Genomic DNA, 19,231 nt, shown 5'->3' on the forward strand with positions numbered 1-19,231 from the left:
CCATTCCTGAAACTGTCATTTAAGGAATTTGATGAATTTTGCTTTATATGTTGTTTTTTCTCTTACATATTGCAAGATGTCTCACGTTGCATCTGAGTCAGAAGATACTTCAGGAAAATCGCTGTCTAGTGCTGGAACTACCAAAGCTAAGTGTATCTGCTGTAAACTTTTGGTAGCTATTCCTCCGGCTGTTTGTATTAATTGTCATGACAAACTTGTTGTTGCAGATAATATTTCCTTTAGTAATGTACCATTGCCTGTTGCAGTTCCTTCAACATCTAAGGTGCAGAATGTTCCTGATAACATAAGAGATTTTGTTTCTGAATCCATCAAGAAGGCTATGTCTGTTATTTCTCCTTCTAGTAAACATTAAAAATCTTTTAAAACTTCTCTCTCTACAGATGAATTTTTAAATGAACATCATCATTCTGATGACTCTTCTGGTTCAGAGGATTCCGTCTCAGAGATTGATGCTGATAAATCTTCATATTTATTTAAAATGGAATTTATTCGTTCTTTACTTAAAGAAGTACTAATTGCTTTAGAAATAGAGGATTCTGGTTCTCTTGATACTAATTCTAAACGTTTAGATAAGGTATTTAAATCTCCTGTGGTTATTCCAGAAGTTTTTCCTGTTCCTAATGCTATTTCTGAAGTAATTTCCAGAGAATGGGATAAATTGGGTAATTCATTTACTCCTTCTAAACGTTTTAAGCAATTATATCCTGTGCCGTCTGACAGATTAGAATTTTGGGACAAAATCCCTAAAGTTGATGGGGCTCTTTCTACCCTTGCTAAACGTACTACTATTCCTACGTCAGATGGTACTTCGTTTAAGGATCCTTTAGATAGGAAAATTGAATCCTTTCTAAGAAAAGCTTATCTGTGTTCAGGTAATCTTCTTAGACCTGCTATATCATTGGCTGATGTTGCTGCAGCTTCAACTTTTTGGTTGGAAACTTTAGCGCAACAAGTAACAGATCATGATTCTCATAATATTCTTCTTCTTCAGCATGCTAATAATTTTATCTGTGATGCCATTTTTGATATTATCAGAGTTGATGTCAGGTTTATGTCTCTAGCTATTTTAGCTAGAAGAGCTTTATGGCTTAAAACTTGGAATGCTGATATGGCTTCTAAATCAACTCTACTTTCCATTTCTTTCCAGGGTAACAAATTATTTGGTTCTCAGTTGGATTCTATTATCTCAACTGTTACTGGTGGGAAAGGAACTTTTTTACCACAGGATAAAAAATCTAAGGGTAAAAACAGGGCTAATAATCGTTTTCGTTCCTTTCGTTTCAACAAAGAACAAAAGCCTGATCCTTCATCCTCAGGAGCAGTTTCAGTTTGGAAACCATCTCCAGTCTGGAATAAATCCAAGCCTTCTAGAAAAGCAAAGCCAGCTTCTAAGTCCACATGAAGGTGCGGCCCTCATTCCAGCTCAGCTGGTAGGGGGCAGGTTATGTTTTTTCAAAGAAATTTGGATCAATTCTGTTCACAATCTTTGGATTCAGAACATTGTTTCAGAAGGGTACAGAATTGGTTTAAAGTTGAGACCTCCTGCAAAGAGATTTTTTCTTTCCCGTGTCCCAGTAAATCCAGTGAAAGCTCAAGCATTTCTGAATTGTGTTTCAGATCTAGAGTTGGCTGGAGTAATTATGCCAGTTCCAGTTCTGGAACAGGGGATGGGGTTTTATTCAAATATCTTCATTGTACCAAAGAAGGAGAATTCCTTCAGACCAGTTCTGGATCTAAAAATATTGAATCGTTATGTAAGGATACCAACGTTCAAAATGGTAACTGTAAGGACTATCTTGCCTTTTGTTCAGCAAGGGCATTATATGTCCACAATAGATTTACAGGATGCATATCTGCATATTCCGATTCATCCAGATCATTATCAGTTCCTGAGATTCTCTTTTCTGGACAAGCATTACCAGTTTGTGGCTCTGCCATTTGGCCTAGCTACAGCTCCAAGAATTTTTACAAAGGTTCTCGGTGCCCTTCTGTCTGTAATCAGAGAACAGGGTATTGTGGTATTCCTTATTTGGACGATATCTTGGTACTTGCTCAGTCTTTACATTTAGCAGAATCTCATACGAATCGACTTGTGTTGTTTCTTCAAGATCATGGTTGGAGGATCAATTCACCAAAAAGTTCATTGATTCCTCAGACAAGGGTAACTGGGTTTCCAGATAGATTCAGTGTCCATGACTCTGTCTTTAACAGACAAGAGACGTCTAAAATTGATTTCAGCTTGTCGAAACCTTCAGTCACAATCATTCCCTTCGGTAGCCTTATGCATGGAAATTCTAGGTCTTATGACTGCTGCATCGGACGCGATCCCCTTTGCTCGTTTTCACATGCGACCTCTTCAGCTCTGTATGCTGAATCAATGGTGCAAGGATTACACAAAGATATCTCAATTAATATCTTTAAAACCGATTGTACGACACTCTCTAACGTGGTGGACAGATCACCATCGTTTAATTCAGGGGGCTTCTTTTGTGCTTCCGACCTGGACTGTAATTTCAACAGATGCAAGTCTCACAGGTTGGGGAGCTGTGTGGGGATCTCTGACGGCACAAGGAGTTTGGGAATCTCAGGAGGTGTCAGGCTCACAAATATGCCTGCAACAAAACAAAGAATGGTTTGGACCACAGCCACTGAGTTTGCAGTATTTTAAGTATTTGTAGCGAATTGTGTACATAGAGCAGTTACATAGGCATTACCCCGGAGCAATGTGTAAAAGCACCACAGACACAGTTTGCATTTGATTTATGAATAATAGCTCACAGGTAGGTAAGGCTTCACTAGCATTAGCAGGGAGACAGTGAAGCAGCAACCTGACTGTGAACTAAATGACAGAGAAAAAATAACTAAAAATAGAGCTCAGTTTATGCGCAAAATAGGAAAATTAGAATTAGCAAGATTTTACATCAGAGAGCAAGTAAAGCGTATTGTAGTACCTGGTAGTCTAAGGAAAAAGCTTTTAGGTAGAACAATGATTCCAGGTCAGCTCCGATGAAGCAGTTTCGATTAGAGTGGAGAGCTGAAAGGCGCTCTGCTTGGCGTGTGACGTCACAGAGGCGGCAGATCCGGTTGCGCTGTGTAGACTTCAGACAGGCACAGTGATTGTAACAGGCGTGATACTCTGGTGCTGGAGAGCTAGTCAGAGTGCAGCTCAGTTAGTAGCAAAATGAACAATACCAAGCAAAGAGGTAAGTGGGAGGCTGGTATTTATGGAGATCCTGAAGATTAGTTAAAGGGGCAGTAAGACAGGCAAAAACCTGACAGGACTCCCCCCCCCTAAGAGCAACTCCGGTGCTCAAGAAGTAGGACGGTCAGGGTTGCGTTGATGGAATCTGGAGATGAGTCTAGGAGCTGATATGTTGGATGATGGTTCCCAGGAGTTATGTTCTGAGGAATAACCCTTCCATTTAATCAGGTACTGTAGAGTGCCTCTTCGACTTCTAGAATCCAGGATGTTTTCTACTTCATACTCTATGTTCGGGTCAATAGAGACCGGAGGTAGGGATTGTCCAGTTGGATGATCACGTAGATGTTTATAGGGTTTAAGCAAGGATACATGAAATGTAGGGTGTATCTTGAGCGTGGAGGGTAGTGTGAGACGGACAGCATTACAGTTGATGATGCGCTGGATGGGAAACGGACCTATGAACAGAGGTGAGAGTTTCCTTGAGGGTGTGCATAAACGTAGATTTTTAGTGGAAAGCCACACAAGGTCACCAACAGAATAAGCAGGAGGAGGAACATGTTTACGATCATAATACCTCTTTTGCACAAGTTTAGCAGTGTCAATGGTTTGTTTGATGGTTGCAAAGTTGGTGACAATGGAGGAAGTGAGATCGGAAATATGTGGGTGATCTGGAATTTTTTCAGGAAGAAATTGAAATTTGGGGTGAAACCCATAATTTAATATAGAAGGGAGTCTGTTTGGTAGTGGAATGTACAGTATTGTTGAATACAAATTCGGCATAATGGAGGTATTGGGACCAGGTGTTTTGTGCAGTATGACAATAAGAGCGTAGAAACTGTTCTACCCACTGATTGCACCGCTCTGTTTGCCCGTTAGTCTGTGGATGATATGAGGAAGATAATCTCTTCTCGATGCAGAATTGTTCGCAGAAGGCAGACCATAGGGCACTGGTAAATTGTGATCCACGATCTGTGAGGATGTTAGAGGGCAAGCCATGTAATTTGAATACGTTAGTCATTAGTAAATGTATGGTTTCAGCAGCTGTAGGTAACTTGTGATATGGAATCAGGTGAAGCATTTTGCTGAATAAGTCCACAACAACTAAAATTGTTGTGTAATTACTAGAGTTTGGTAAGTCCACTATGTAATCAAGAGCAATGTGCTGCCATGGCTTATCCGGAGTAGGAATAGATAGTAACAAGCCGAAAGGTGGTCTTTTAATCCTCTTTGTAGTAGTACAAACATAACAGGAGTTAATGTACATGGTGACATCGGTTGTGATAGTTGGCCACCAATAGGATCTGATAATTAGTTCCTTGGTTTTAGTTATGCCACAGTGTCCCCCCAAGGGTGAATCATGAGCAGATTTCAGTAGCTGGTTTCGAAGTGAAGGTGGGATGTATATCTTGCCCTGGTAGCAGTAGAGACCATCTAAATTCTTGAGTAATAAGTTAATAGGTATTGTTGTGTCTTTAGTTTGTTCTGTCCGTAGGAATGTAGTAGTGTCAGCTGAGAAGAGAAGGTTTTCCGTGGGGATAACCAATTGAGGGGTAGGCGAGTGATGTTCAGTACCTGGCAAACGTGATAGAGCATCTGCCTTTCCGTTTTTATTGGCAGGCCGGTAAGTGATGAGGTAATTGAACCTAGAGAAGAACAGATTCCAACGTACTTGCCGTGCTGAAAGGGTTCTGGTGGTCTTCAGGTATTGCAAATTACGGTGATCCGTATATACAATGGTGGGTGTAGCGGAGCCTTCAAGTAAGTGTCTCCATTGTTCGAATGCTGCTTTGATTGCAAGAAGCTCTTTTTCGCCGATCGGGTATTGTCTCTCTGCATCTGTTAGAGTCCTGGAGTAATAGGCGACAGGATGTAGAGGTTGTTGGAATGCATCTCTTTGTGACAAGACTGCGCCAAGAGCGAAATCAGACGCATCGACTTCCAATACAAAAGGTAAATCTGTGTTAGGATACCTGAGTATTGGGGCTGTAGTGAAACTTGTTTTTAGATGGTCGAAGGCATTTTGAGCGCAGGGTGTCCATGCAAATTTGATGTTCTGTTTGGTTAAATTAGTAAGAGGTTTTGCGAGCATGGAATAGTTCTTAATAAACTTCCTATAAAAGTTTGCGAATCCAAGGAAGCTTTGAACCTCTTTCCTAGTGGTAGGAATTGGCCAGTTCAGAACTGCTTGGATTTTAGTATTATCCATGCATATGCCTTTGTCAGATATAATGTATCCTAGGAATGGAATGCTGTTGGTATGGAAAATACATTTTTCTGCTTTCACAAATAATGAATTACTTTGTAGGCGTGTGAGAACTTGGCGGACATGATTCTTATGTTCAGCTAGGGTTTTAGAAAAAATGAGAATGTCGTCCAGATATATAACCACAAAGGAATCCAAAATATCCTTGAAAATGTCATTGATCAGATGCTGGAAAGTGGCAGGAGCATTACAGAGACCGAATGGCATGACGACATATTCAAACAGCCCATACCGGGTACGGAATGCCGTCAGCCATTCATCTCCTGTCCTTATTCTGATCAAATTATAAGCTCCACGGAGATCCAGCTTGGTGAAAATTTTGGATCCCTCTAGACGCTCTATTAATTCGGATATGAGGGGTAAGGGGTAGCGATTCTTTACAGTAACTTTGTTCAGTTGTCTGTAGTCGACTATCGGTCTGAGCGAACCATCTTTGTTTTTCACAAAGAAGATTCCAGCGGCGGATGGAGAGGTTGAGGGTCTGATGAAACCCTTTTTCAAGTTATCATCAAGATAGGCTCTTAAGTGTTGTAGCTCGGGTTTAGACAGTGGAAAAATATGTCCACAGGGTATGACTGCTCCAGGGAGTAAATCTATAGGGCAATCATACGGTCTGTGTGGAGGGAGATTTTCGGATTCAGTTTTACTGAATACATGGTAGAATTCCTGATATTCTGGAGGGACAGTAGATATGTGAGAATCTGTAGGTGGCTGTAGAAGTAAGTGTGGGAAACAGGTGGATTTACAGTAAGTGGAGTTAAATTGGATTGTAAGTGAGGACCATGAGATACAAGGGTCGTGTTGCCTGAGCCACTCTAAGCCTAAAATTAGAGGGAAATCAGGGGATGTGATTACATCAAACTTAACAAATTCTCTATGGTTACAGGGGGTTGACATAAGAATAGGAATGGTTTCATATAAGACAGGTCCTGAGGACAAGAGTTCACCATCTATACCCCTTAAAGGAACAGGACACAATTTCTTGAGAAGGGGTATTTTATTTATGTTACAGAAATTCACATCCAAGTATGAAAGGGAGGCTCCTGAGTCAATAATCCCTTGAACGTTCACTCGTGATTGGTCCCACTGTAATACAAGAGGCATATTGCAGTAATGGCTAGATTTTAGTACAGTTTTAATAGAACAAGAGGGTGTGTTTTGCTTACCCTTTTTCTGACGGGGAAGATTTGGACAGTCCTTTACCCCATGATCTTCTGAGGCACAGTACAAGCATAAGTTCAGAGACCTACGTCTTAGCTTCTCCTGAGTACTTAGGGGTCCCCGCAAGAAGGCTATATCCATTGGTTCCGGTAGGGATTTAGAGTATGTATTGACAGTAGTTGGTGTAGGTTTTTGCCTAAGGTGTGAATCATGGGAGGATCTTTCGTGATGTCTTTCCCTAAGTCTCCTATCAATGCTAATACTGAGGTCTATGAGCTGTTCTAGGGTTGGTGGTATTTGAGTACGTGACAACTCATCCTTAATGGCCTCAGAGAGTCCTAGCCTAAATTGGTTACGAAGGGACAAGTTGTTCCACTGGGTATCAGGGGCCCACCTCTTAAATTCTGCTATGTATTCCTCTACCTCTTTTCCTCTGCTTTAGGGACCTCATAGCATTTTCAGCTGTTTGTTGTTTGAAGGGGTCCTCATAAATTTGTGCTAAAGCAGAGAAGGAGTCTAGAGAATTAAGGATATCATCGTTATGTTCAAGGAAAGTATTTGCCCATGCTCTGGGCTCAGCTCTGAGATAGGAAATTGTAGTCATAACTTTTACCCTATCGTTGGGGTAAGTGAAAGGCTTAAGGGTAAACAATAGGTAGCATGAGTTTTTAAATTCTCTAAAAACCTTTCTGTCCCCTGAGAAGGGTTCTGGGTAGCTGATATGCGGTTCTTGTGGGGGGGGGGTTTCCTCTCCACAACATCTTTAATGTAGGTTTTTAAGTTGTCATTTTCTAACTTAAGTGTGTTAAGTCCTTCAGTAAGGAGATCAACTTTAGTAGTAAGTGTTTGTATGTGTGAGGCCATTTCAGTTGGGTCCATTTTAATATTTAGGCTTGGTATTTCTGTCAGGCTCACAAATATGCCTGCAACAAAACAAAGAATGGTTTGGACCACAGCCACTGAGTTAGCAGTATTTTAAGTATTTGTAGCGAATTGTGTACATAGAGCAGTTACATAGGCATTACCCCGGAGCAATGTGTAAAAGCACCACAGACACAGTTTGCATTTGATTTATGAATAATAGCTCACAGGTAGGTAAAGCTTCACTAGCATTAGCAGGGAGACAGTGAAGCAGCAACCTGACTGTGAACTAAATGACAGAGAAAAAATAATAACTAAAAATAGAGCTCAGTTTATGCGCAAAATAGGAAAATTAGAATTAGCAAGATTTTACATCAGAGAGCAAGTAAAGCGTATTGTAGTACCTGGTAGTCTAAGGAAAAAGCTTTTAGGTAGAACAATGATTCCAGGTCAGCTCCGATGAAGCAGTTTCGATTAGAGTGGAGAGCTGAAAGGCGCTCTGCTTGGCGTGTGATGTCACAGAGGCGGCAGATCCGGTTGCGCTGTGTAGACTTCAGACAGGCACAGTGATTGTAACAGGCGTGATACTCTGGTGCTGGAGAGCTAGTCAGAGTGCAGCTCAGTTAGTAGCAAAATGAACAATACCAAGCAAGGAGGTAAGTGGGAGGCTGGTATTTATGGAGATCCTGAAGATTAGTTAAAGGGGCAGTAAGACAGGCAAAAACCTGACAGGAGGTGAGATTACCGATCAATATTTTGGAACTCCGTGCAATTTTCAGAGCTCTTCAGTTTTGGCCTCTTCTGAAGAGAGAATCGTTCATTTGTTTTCAGACAGACAATGTCACAACTGTGGCATACATCAATCATCAAGGAGGGACTCGCAGTCCTCTGGCTATGAAAGAAGTATCTCGAATTTTGGTTTGGGCGGAATCCAGCTCCTGTCTAATCTCTGCGGTTCATATCCCAGGTATAGACAATTGGGAAGCGGATTATCTCAGTCGCCAAACGTTGCATCCGGGCGAATGGTCTCTTCACCCAGAGGTATTTCTTCAGATTGTTCAAATGTGGGAGCTTCCAGAAATAGATCTGATGGCGTCTCATCTAAACAAGAAACTTCCCAGGTATCTGTCCAGATCCCGGGATCCTCAGGCGGAAGCAGTGGATGCATTATCACTTCCTTGGAAGTATCATCCTGCTTATATCTTTCCGCCTTTAGTTCTTCTTCCAAGAGTAATCTCCAAGATTCTGAAGGAATGCTCGTTTGTTCTGCTGGTAGCTCCGGCATGGCCTCACAGGTTTTGGTATGCGGATCTTGTCCGGATGGCCTCTTGCCATCCGTGGACTCTTCCGCTACGACCAGACCTTCTGTCGCAAGGTCCTTTTTCCCATCAGGATCTCAAATCCTTAAATTTAAAGGTATGGAGATTGAACGCTTGATTCTTGGTCAAAGAGGTTTCTCTGACTCTGTGATTAATACTATGTTACAGGCTCGTAAATCTGTATCCAGAGAGATATATATTATAGAGTCTGGAAGACTTATATTTCTTGGTGTCTTTCTCATCATTTTTCCTGGCATTCTTTTAGAATTCCGAGAATTTTACAGTTTCTTCAGGATGGTTTAGATAAAGGTTTATCCGCAAGTTCTTTGAAAGGACAAATCTCTGCTCTTTCTGTTCTTTTTCACAGAAAGATTGCTAATCTTCCTGATATTCATTGTTTTGTACAAGCTTTGGTTCGTATAAAACCTGTCATTAAGTCAATTTCTCCTCCTTGGAGTTTGAATTTGGTTCTGGGGGCTCTTCAAGCTCCTCCGTTTGAACCTATGCATTCATTGGACATTAAATTACTTTCTTGGAAAGTTTTGTTCCTTTTGGCAATCTCTTCTGCCAGAAGAGTTTCTGAATTATCTGCTCTTTCTTGTGAGTCTCCTTTTCTGATTTTTCATCAGGATAAGGCGGTGTTGCGAACTTCTTTTGAATTTTTACCTAAAGTTGTGAATTCCAACAACATTAGTAGAGAAATTGTGGTTCCTTCATTATGTCCTAATCCTAAGAATTCTAAGGAGAAATCGTTGCATTCTTTGGATGTTGTTAGAGCTTTGAAATATTATGTTGAAGCTACTAAGTCTTTCCGAAAGACTTCCAGTTTATTTGTTATCTTTTCCGGTTCTAGAAAAGGCCAGAAAGCTTCTGCCATTTCTTTGGCATCTTGGTTGAAATCTTTAATTCATCTTGCCTATGTTGAGTCGGGTAAAACTCCGCCTCAAAGGATTACAGCTCATTCTACTAGGTCAGTTTCTACTTCCTGGGCGTTTAGGAATGAAGCTTCGATTGATCAGATTTGCAAAGCAGCAACTTGGTCCTCTTTGCATACTTTTACTAAATTCTACCATTTTGATGTATTTTCTTCTTCTGAAGCAGTTTTTGGTAGAAAAGTACTTCAGGCAGCGGTTTCAGTTTGAATCTTCTGCTTATGTTTTTCATTAAACTTTATTTTGGGTGTGGATTATTTTCAGCAGGAATTGGCTGTCTTTATTTTATCCCTCCCTCTCTCTAGTGACTCTTGCGTGGAAAGATCCACATCTTGGGTAATCATTATCCCATACGTCACTAGCTCATGGACTCTTGCTAATTACATGAAAGAAAACATAATTTATGTAAGAACTTACCTGATAAATTCATTTCTTTCATATTAGCAAGAGTCCATGAGGCCCGCCCTTTTTTTGTGGTGGTTATGATTTTTGTATAAAGCACAATTATTCCAATTCCTTATTTTATATGCTTTCGCACTTTTTTATCACCCCACTTCTTGGCTATTCGTTAAACTGAATTGTGGGTGTGGTGAGGGGTGTATTTATAGGCATTTTGAGGTTTGGGAAACTTTGCCCCTCCTGGTAGGAATGTATATCCCATAGGTCACTAGCTCATGGACTCTTGCTAATATGAAAGAAATGAATTTATCAGGTAAGTTCTTACATAAATTATGTTTTTTGGGTTGTGGATTATTTTTTCAGCAGAATATGGCTGTTTTTATTTTATTCCCTCCCTCTCTAGTGACTCTTGAGTGGAAGACTCCACATCTTGGGTATTGATATCCCATATGTCACTAGCTCATGGACTCTTGCCAATTACATGAAAGAAAACATAATTTATGTAAGAACTTACCTGATAAATTCATTTCTTTCATATTGGCAAGAGTCCATGAGGCCCACCCTTTTTATGGTGGTTATGATTTTTTTGTATAAAGCACAATTATTTCCAAATTTCCTTTTGTTGATGCTTTCTACTCCTTTCTTTATCACCCCACTGCTTGGCTATTCGTTAAACTGAATTGTGGGTGTGGTGAGGGGTGTATTTACCTCCTGGTAGGATTGTATATCCCATATGTCACTAGCTCATGGACTCTAGCTCATGGACTCTAGCTCATGGACTCTTGCCAATATGAAAGAAATGAATTTATCAGGTAAGTTCTTACATAAATTATGTTTTTTTTTTGGATTCCTCTGAATTGCGGTAGGACATCTCAGACTGTCTGAGGTGTAAAGGTTACTGAGTCTTTCTTTTCCTTTGGGGCAGTTTTATTTTATTAGCGTGTTAACGCTTATGGGAATTTAAAAGTTTTTCTTCTTAAGGTGACAGTAAACTTTTTATTTTTGAAAATGTATATTTCTCTTTTAATTTTGAGGTATTTTTATTTTTGCTGCCTTGGACATGGATCAAGAATGATTCTTTTGATAAATGTCTATTATGTCTAGAGGCCCAAATTGTTTTGCCTATGTAATTTTGTGCTACATGTTTAGCTAGAACCCTAGAATGTAATAATAAATTATTGCTCTCTGAGCCTATTGTCTCCCAGGATAATGCTGTTCAGGTTATGCCGCAGCTTTCTCCTCAAACGTCCCAAGCCTCATTGGCGTCACATACAGTGCCCTGCAGTTCCTCTCAACCTCCTGGAGGAGTTTTTTTGCCTTCAGATTTTGCTGCACAAATTTATTATGTGGCATCTGTGGCATTATCTGCTCTTTCCCATGTTGGGGAAGCACAAGAGGAAATCTAAAAATTTTCCTGATTGTAAGGTGTCTCCTCTACTGCTGCGAAGGTTGACCTCCACCCTAAGTCGGATGAGGAGGATTCTTCAGTAGATTCTGAGGGTGAAATCTCAGATTCAGACAGTATAATTCCTTTGACTGTCTGTCTCTAAGCTTAAATCTGAAGTTTACCTCTTCAAACACCTCCGTGTACTGTTAAAGGAGCTACTGGCTACTTTGGATGACTCCGATTCTTCTGTCGCTGTCAACCCTATGAAATCTAGTAAACTTGACAAACACTATGATGTTCCTTCCTCTGTGGAAGTGTTTCCTGTCACTGACCGTCTGTCGGAGATCATTGCAAAGGAGTGGGATAAGCCAGGGATATCTTTCTCCTCGCCTCCCGTTTAAAAAAAAAAAGTAGAAGGGGCTATTTCTACTCTGGCTAAGAGGACCACGATTCCTATTGAGCATAGCTGTTCCTTTTAAGGATTCAATGGACAAAAAGCTGGAGGCTTATTTAAAGAAAATGTATGTTCATCAGGGTCTACAATGGCAACCTGTAGCCTCTATTGCCACAGTGGCAAGTGCAGCATCTTATTGGTGCGGTGCTTTGTCAGAATTGGTTTTAGAGGAAACTCCGTTGGATGGAGATCCAAGATAGGATTAAGGCCCTCAAACTAGCCAATTCCTTTATTTCTGATGCAAACATGCAAGTCAGACTGGGAGCCAAGATGTCTGGCTTCACTGGTTTAACCCGCAGGGCTTTGTGGCTAAAATCTTGGTCAGCTGATGTTACCTCCAAGTATAAACTTCTGTGGCTACCTTACAAGGATAAGACCCTGTCTGGTCCTGGTCTGGCTGAGAAAATTTCTGAAATTACGGGTGGAAAGGGCCAGCCTGCTGGGCTGTGGAGCAGTCTGGGACTCATTAAAGGCTCAGGGCCTATGGACTCGGGAGGAGTCTTCTCTCCCAATAAACATCTTGGAGTTGCGAGTATTCTTCAATGCCGTGATGGCTTGGCCTCAGTTGTCCTTAGCCCGGTTTATCAGGTTCCAACCTGACATCACCTCAGTGGCTTACATCAACCACCAGGGAGGAACTCTGAGTTCCTTGGCTATGAAGGCGGTGACTCTCATTCTGCAGTGGGCGGAAGCTCACAATTGTTTTCTATCTGCCATCCACATTCCAGGAGTAGACAACTGGGAGGCGGATTTCTTGAGCAGACAGACCTTTCATCCTGGGGAGTGGGTTCTCCATCCGGAGTTGTTCAGGTTAACCCTCTAGTGTGGGGGTGCCGGACTTGGATCTGATGGCGTCTCGTCAGAACGCCAAGCTTCCAAGGTACGGGTCAAGGTCATAGCACTGCGGAATCTGTTGGCGCTCTACAAATAACCGATAATAATAATAATAAGAGATCCTCAGGCCGCTTTTATAGATGCTCTGGCGGTTCCTTGGGATTTCGGTCTAGCATACCTGTTTCCTCCATTTGCACTTGTATCAAATAAGAGAGATCATCAGTAATTCTAATAGCTCCTGCATGTCCTCGCAGGATCTGGTTTGCAGACCTGGTGAGGATGTCATCTCTTCCTCCTTGGAGGTTACCTCTGAGAAAGGACCTTTTTAACTCAGGGTCCTTTCCTCCATCCGAATCTCATTTGTCTGAAGCTGACTGCATGGAGATTGAATGCTTAGTTCTGGCTAAGCATGGGTTTTCTGAGTTAGTCAATGATACTATGATTCAGGCTCGCAAGCCTGTTACTTTATGGTAAATCTTAAGAGTATGGCATAAATACCTCTATTGGTGTGAATCAAAGGGCTACTCTTGGAGTAGGGTCAAGATTCCTAGAATGTTGTCTTTTCTCCAAGATGGTCTGGAGAAAGGGTTGTCAGTCAGTTCTCTGAAAGGTCAGATTTCTGCATTATCTATTCTTTTACATAAGCGTCTGGTGGATGTGCCAGGTGTTTAATCTTTTTGTCAGGTCCTAGTTAGAATCAGGCCTGTGTTTTTTAAACCTGTTGCTCCTCCTTGGTGCCTTAACCTAGTTCTTAGAGTTTTTTGCAGCAGGTTCTGTTAAAGCCAACACATTCCATAGATATTAAGCTGTTATCTTTGAAGGTTTTGGCATTGCTATTTCTTCTGCTCGGAGAGTTTCTGAAATCTCTGCTTTGCAGTGCGATTCGCCTTACATTATTGTTCATGCGGATTTAACGCTTGAGCACTAGAAGTAAGCCTTGAAGGCTGCCTCTTATCTCATTGCATTTTGACAGTTTTTCACAGCTAGACAGCACCCGTTCATGTGTGCCATATAGATACCATACTCACTCCTGTGGAGTTGGCTTTGATTGGCTAAAATGCAAGTCTGTCAAAAGAAATTAGATAAGGGGGTAGTCAGTCTACAGAGGCTAAGATACCAGGTAATTGCAGAGGTAAAAAGTTCATTAATATAACAGTGTTGGTTATGCAAAACTGGGGATTGGATAATAAAGGGATTATCTATCTTTTTAAACAATAGAAATGTTCAAGTAGACTGTCCCTGTTTAACCCCTTAACGACCAACGACGTATGGGGTGCGTCCTGCAAAAAAATGCAGTTAAGGACCAAGGACGTACCCCGTACGTCGTTGGTCTTTGAAAGCCCTGGAAGCGATCCTGATCGCTTCCAGCCGCTTTCATGTTATTGCAGTGATGCCTCGATATTGAGGCATCCTGCAATAACAGTTTTGAGCAGTCCGATTTAGAGAGAGCCACTCTGTGGCCCTCTCTGCATCGGCCATTGATTGCGGTGTTCGTTGGTGGGTGGGAGCTTATCCAGGGAGGTGGGTGGGCGGCAATCAATGGAGGAGGGAGGCAGGATCGCGTGTGGGGTCGTGCCAGAATGCGCGCGCGTGGGTGGGTGCGCGCATGTGCGGGTGGGAACCCTACACTATGGAACAATTATAAGGACTCAGTGGGAGAGACTCAGTGGGAGAGAGGGTATAAATAAATAAAAGTAGTAATCTGGGAGAGGGTTGGGGGTTGTGGGGGGACAGCTACACTACAGAAAATAGTTTTTTTTTTAAATAAAAATAAACAAAAACTTTTTAATTTCAAACTGGGTACTGGCAGACAGCTGCCAGTACCCAATATGGCACACAATAAGGCAGGGGGGGGGGGGGGGTTAGAGAGCTGTTTGGGGGGGATCAGGGAGGTTGGGGGCTAAGGGGGGATCCTACATAGCAGCATATGTAAATATGCTAAAAAAATAAAATAAAAGATAGCTTTTATTTTAGTACTGGCAGACTTTCTGCCAGTACTTAAGACGGCGGGGACAATTGTGGGGGAGGGAAGAGAGCTGTTTGGGAGGGATCAGGGGGTGTGATGTGTCAGGTGGGAGGCTGATCTCTACACTAAAGCTAAAATTAACCCTGCAAGCTACCTAATTAACCCCTTCACTGCTAGCCATAATACTCGTGTGATGCGCAGCGGCATTTAGCGGCCTTCTAATTACCAAAAAGCAACGCCAAAGCAATATATGTCTGCTATTTCTGATCAAAGGGGATCCCAGAGAAGCATTTACAACAATTTCTGCCATAATTGCACAAGCTGTTTGTAAATGATTTCAGTGAGAAACCTAAAATTGTGAAAAATTTAACGTTTTTTTTTCATTTGATCGCATTTGGCGGTGAAATGGTGGCATGAAATATACCAAAATTGGCCTAGATCAATACTTGGGGTTGTCTACTACACTAAAGCTAAAATTATCCCTAAAAACTTCCTACATGCTTCATAATTAACCCCTTCACTGCTGGGCATAATACATGTGTAGTGCGCAGTGGCATTTAGCAGCCTTCTAATTACTAAAAAGCAACGCCAAAGCCATATATGTCTGCTATTTCTGAACAAAGGGGATCCCAGAGAAGAATTTACAACCATTTAAGCCATAATTGCACAAGCTGTTTGTAAATAATTTCAGTGAGAAACCAAAAGTTTGTGAAAAAATGAGTAAAAAAGTGAACGATTTTTTGTATTTAATCGCATTTGGCGGTGAAATGGTGGCATGAAATATACCAAAATGGGCCTAGATGAATACTTTGGGATGTCTACTAAAAAAATATATATACATGTCAATGGATATTCAGAGATTCCTGAAAGATATTAGTGTTCTAATGTAACTAGCGCTAATTTTGAAAAATAATGGTTTGGAAATGGCAAAGTGCTACTTGTATTTATTGCCCTATAACTTGCAAAAAAAGCAAAGAACATGTAAACATTGGGTATTTCTAAACTCAGGACAAAATTTAGAAACTATTTAGCACGAGTGTTTTTTGGTGGTTGTAGATGTGTAACAGATTTTGGGGGTCATAGTTAGAAAAAGTGTGTTGTTTTTTCAATTTTTTCCTCATATTTTATAATTTTTTTTATAGTAAATTATAAGATATGATGAAAATAATGGTATCTTTAGAAAGTCCATTTAATGGCGAGAAAAACGGTATATAATATGTGTGGGTACAGTAAATGAGTAAGAGTTAAATTACAGCTAAACACAAACACCGCAGAAATGTAAAAATAGCCTTGGTCCCAAACGGACAGAAAATGGAAAAGTGCTGTGGTCATTAAGGGGTTAAGAAGCAAAAACTTCTTTTTTTCCCCTCTTTGCCACCTCAGAAGTGGAAAAATCAATCATCCCGGCACTCGTTCGCACTGATTGACATAACCTTTACTAGCGCAATGGGTTGTGGGGAGCAGGGGGCAGAATCCTCTTGTTTAATGATACATTTTGCTGTGTGATAAAACCTCAGAAGTGGCAATTGCAGGCAGACAGGTTCACTATTTGCGGATCTGTCCGTCTGCAGAGATGGTAAATTGACCTCATAAGGACACTTTCCATAATGGAACATTTAAGATACCATTCTGACACTAACTTTTAAGACACTATTTTTTTTTTTCTTTGCAATTTAAAAGTAGACTGCATAAATGCTTCCAATAATATTTGCAATGCTTATTTAAAAAAAAAATCTATTTTAGATAGAATAGACATATGAAAAGTGCTTTATTAGTGTTTTTTATTTTTATGAAATGTCTTTGTGTGTAACACTGTCTGTTTTGAAGGTTTAAATTGGCGAGGCAAAAAACTGTCCCTATATTAACCTCAGCCAGCAGGTATGCAGACAAAACATTAATAACAGTAATCGCATATAAGCTCCAAGTATTTTTTTTTTTAAATATTGCTACAGGATAAAATTCCCAGTGTAAAAATGGCTGAACTATATATAGACTAGCATAATCATTATATGCATAATAATAAAAAGACATTGCAAAAGCACTTAGGGCCTGTTTCTAAAAAGGTTTCTTGGCAGGGTGAGATTCTATAAGAATTTTTTTTAATTAAGGGACAGTCTACCATAGTTATAATTGTTATTGTTTTAAAAGATAGATTACCTTGTATCTAGGAACCTTCTTCCAGCCCCCTGATCACATGACTGTGACTGTTTATTATCTATTGTCTTGCATTTAGCATTGTGTTGTGCTAGATCTTAAATAACCCCCTGTGCCTGTACACAGTGTTATCTATATGGCCTACGTGTACTTTCTGTCTCTTTGTGTTGAAAAGAGATTTAAAAAGCATGTGATAAGGGGCAGCCCTCAAAGGCTTAGCAATTAGCATATGAGCCTACCTAGGTTTAGTTTAAACTAAGAATACCAAGAGAAAAAAGCAAATTTGATGATAAAAGTAAATTGGAAAACTGATTAAAATTAAATTGAATAATGAAAGTTTAGTTTATACTAGACTGTCCCTTTAAGGTGCATCAAAAATAATAATACAATTATTCACCAATAATTGTATTTTAGCAAAAACTTACAAATTATTTCTGTGTAATTTTACATATAAATTTTATTAAATATGCATAGCCTAAATCTTAATGTGAAAGGGACACTGAACTTCATTCTCTTGCTATCTTTATTTGAAAAAGGCATCTAAGGGTTTTTTGGTTCAGTACTCTGGACAGCACTTTTTTATTGGTGGATGAATTTCTCCACCAATCAGCAAGAACAACCCAGGTTGTTCACCAAAAATGGTCCAGCATCTAAACTTACATTCTTGCATTTCAAATAAATATACCAAGAGAATGAAGAAAATTTGATAATACGAGTAAATTAGAAGGTTGCTTAAAATGTCATGCTCTATCTGAATCACAAAAGAAAAAATGTGGGTTCAGTGTCCCTTTAAAGGGTTACTAATCAAAAAAAAAATATTTCATGATTCAGATAAAGCAGGCAATTTTAAGCCACTTTCTAATTTATTCATAATTTTTTTTCTCTCCGTTCTCTTGCTATCTTTATTTAAAAAACAGGAATGTAAAGATAAGGAGCCAGCCCATTTTAGGTAAAGCACCATGGATAGCGCTTGCTTTTTGGTGACTGACATTTAGCCACCAATAAGTAAGGATAACCCAGGTTCTGAACTAAAAATGGGCCGGCTCCTATGCTTTACATTCCTGCTTTTTAAATAAAGATAGCAATAGAATGAAGAACAATTGATAATAGTAGTAAATTAGAAAATTGCTTAAAATTGCATGCTCTATCTGAATCGTTAAAGAAAAAATGTGGGTTTAGTATCTCTTTAAGTACACTGAATGCAAAAAAACACTTTTTTAAAAAAACAAACAAATTATAAATACAAAGCGTAATAGTTTTTTGTAAAATGGGCTGAACATGGTCGTGTATGAAAGTTTCTCTCAAATCCCAGCAAAATTCTATAAACCTTTTTGCATTACAATTCTCACTGTTTTTTTCTTGCCAGTTAAAGGGACAGTCTAGTCCAAAATAAACGTATGATTCAGATAGGGCATGCAATTTTAAACCACTTTCCAATTTACTTTTATCACCAATTTTGCTTTGTTCTCTTGGTATTCTTAGTTGAAAGCTAAACCTAGGAGGCTCATATGCTAATTTATTAGACCTTGAAGACCGCTGTTCTGGTAAGAGGCCGAACTTTGTAAAAGAGCGAACCATGTCCCTTCCTGTGACGTTTCATCAGCTGTTTCACACATTTTTTACCTAATGCGCATGCGTGCCAGCGTCATCACATACGTCACTGCTAAAATATTTAGTGCTGTGTTATTCAGGAACCTTTTATAGAGCGTATGCGTCTGACTCATGGAAAGCTGTTCATTAGGCTCCTCGACACTATTCGGAACTCCGCTCCCCACTGCAACTACCCCCATTACTACTACTACTACTACTGTAAAGCTGAGTCTCCGTGCATGAGAAACAGCCCCCACCGCCACTCGGCTATAGCCACTGCTTCTGATGATCCAATGCAGCTTTTCACAGGCTCCGTTCAATGTCATTATGTTATGAAAGATTATGTGGGGGGGCGGAGTTCCGAATAGTGCAGAGGAGCCTAAAAAACAGCTTTCCATGAGTCACACGCATGCGCTCTATAAAGGGTTCTTGAATTTCACAGCACTAAATATTTTAGCAGTGACGTATGCGGCCAGGTATGTGATGACAATGGCACGCATGCGCATTCACTACAAAATGTGTAAAACAGCTGATGAAACGTCACAGGAAGTGACATGGTTTGCTCTTTTCAAAAGTTTGGCCTCTTACCAGAACACCGCCTCCTTATGAGAATGCATATTGACCTTTTTTCACCACCAGAGGGCGTTAGTTCATATGTGCCATAAGATAACATTGAGCTCACACATGT

General features: G+C 40.2%; 1 protein-coding gene and 1 long non-coding RNA gene across 4 annotated transcripts in view; one reads left to right on the plus strand and one right to left on the minus strand.

Moving 5' to 3' along the window:
- The window catches only part of ENTPD6 (ectonucleoside triphosphate diphosphohydrolase 6), a 180,898-nt gene that overhangs the window by 94,333 nt on the left and 67,334 nt on the right, over positions 1-19,231 (plus strand). The gene's annotated exons all lie outside the window — the stretch shown is intronic.
- LOC128657597 (uncharacterized) lies at positions 6,465-6,697 on the minus strand. The gene is made up of 2 exons (XR_008402115.1): positions 6,653-6,697; positions 6,465-6,572 (listed from the first exon to the last, which is right to left on the minus strand). It is a non-coding gene; the product is annotated as an uncharacterized LOC128657597 (long non-coding RNA).

This window comes from Bombina bombina, chromosome 4 (genome assembly GCF_027579735.1).
Source record: "Bombina bombina isolate aBomBom1 chromosome 4, aBomBom1.pri, whole genome shotgun sequence".
In the NCBI taxonomy this organism is placed as follows: Eukaryota; Metazoa; Chordata; class Amphibia; order Anura; family Bombinatoridae; genus Bombina; species Bombina bombina.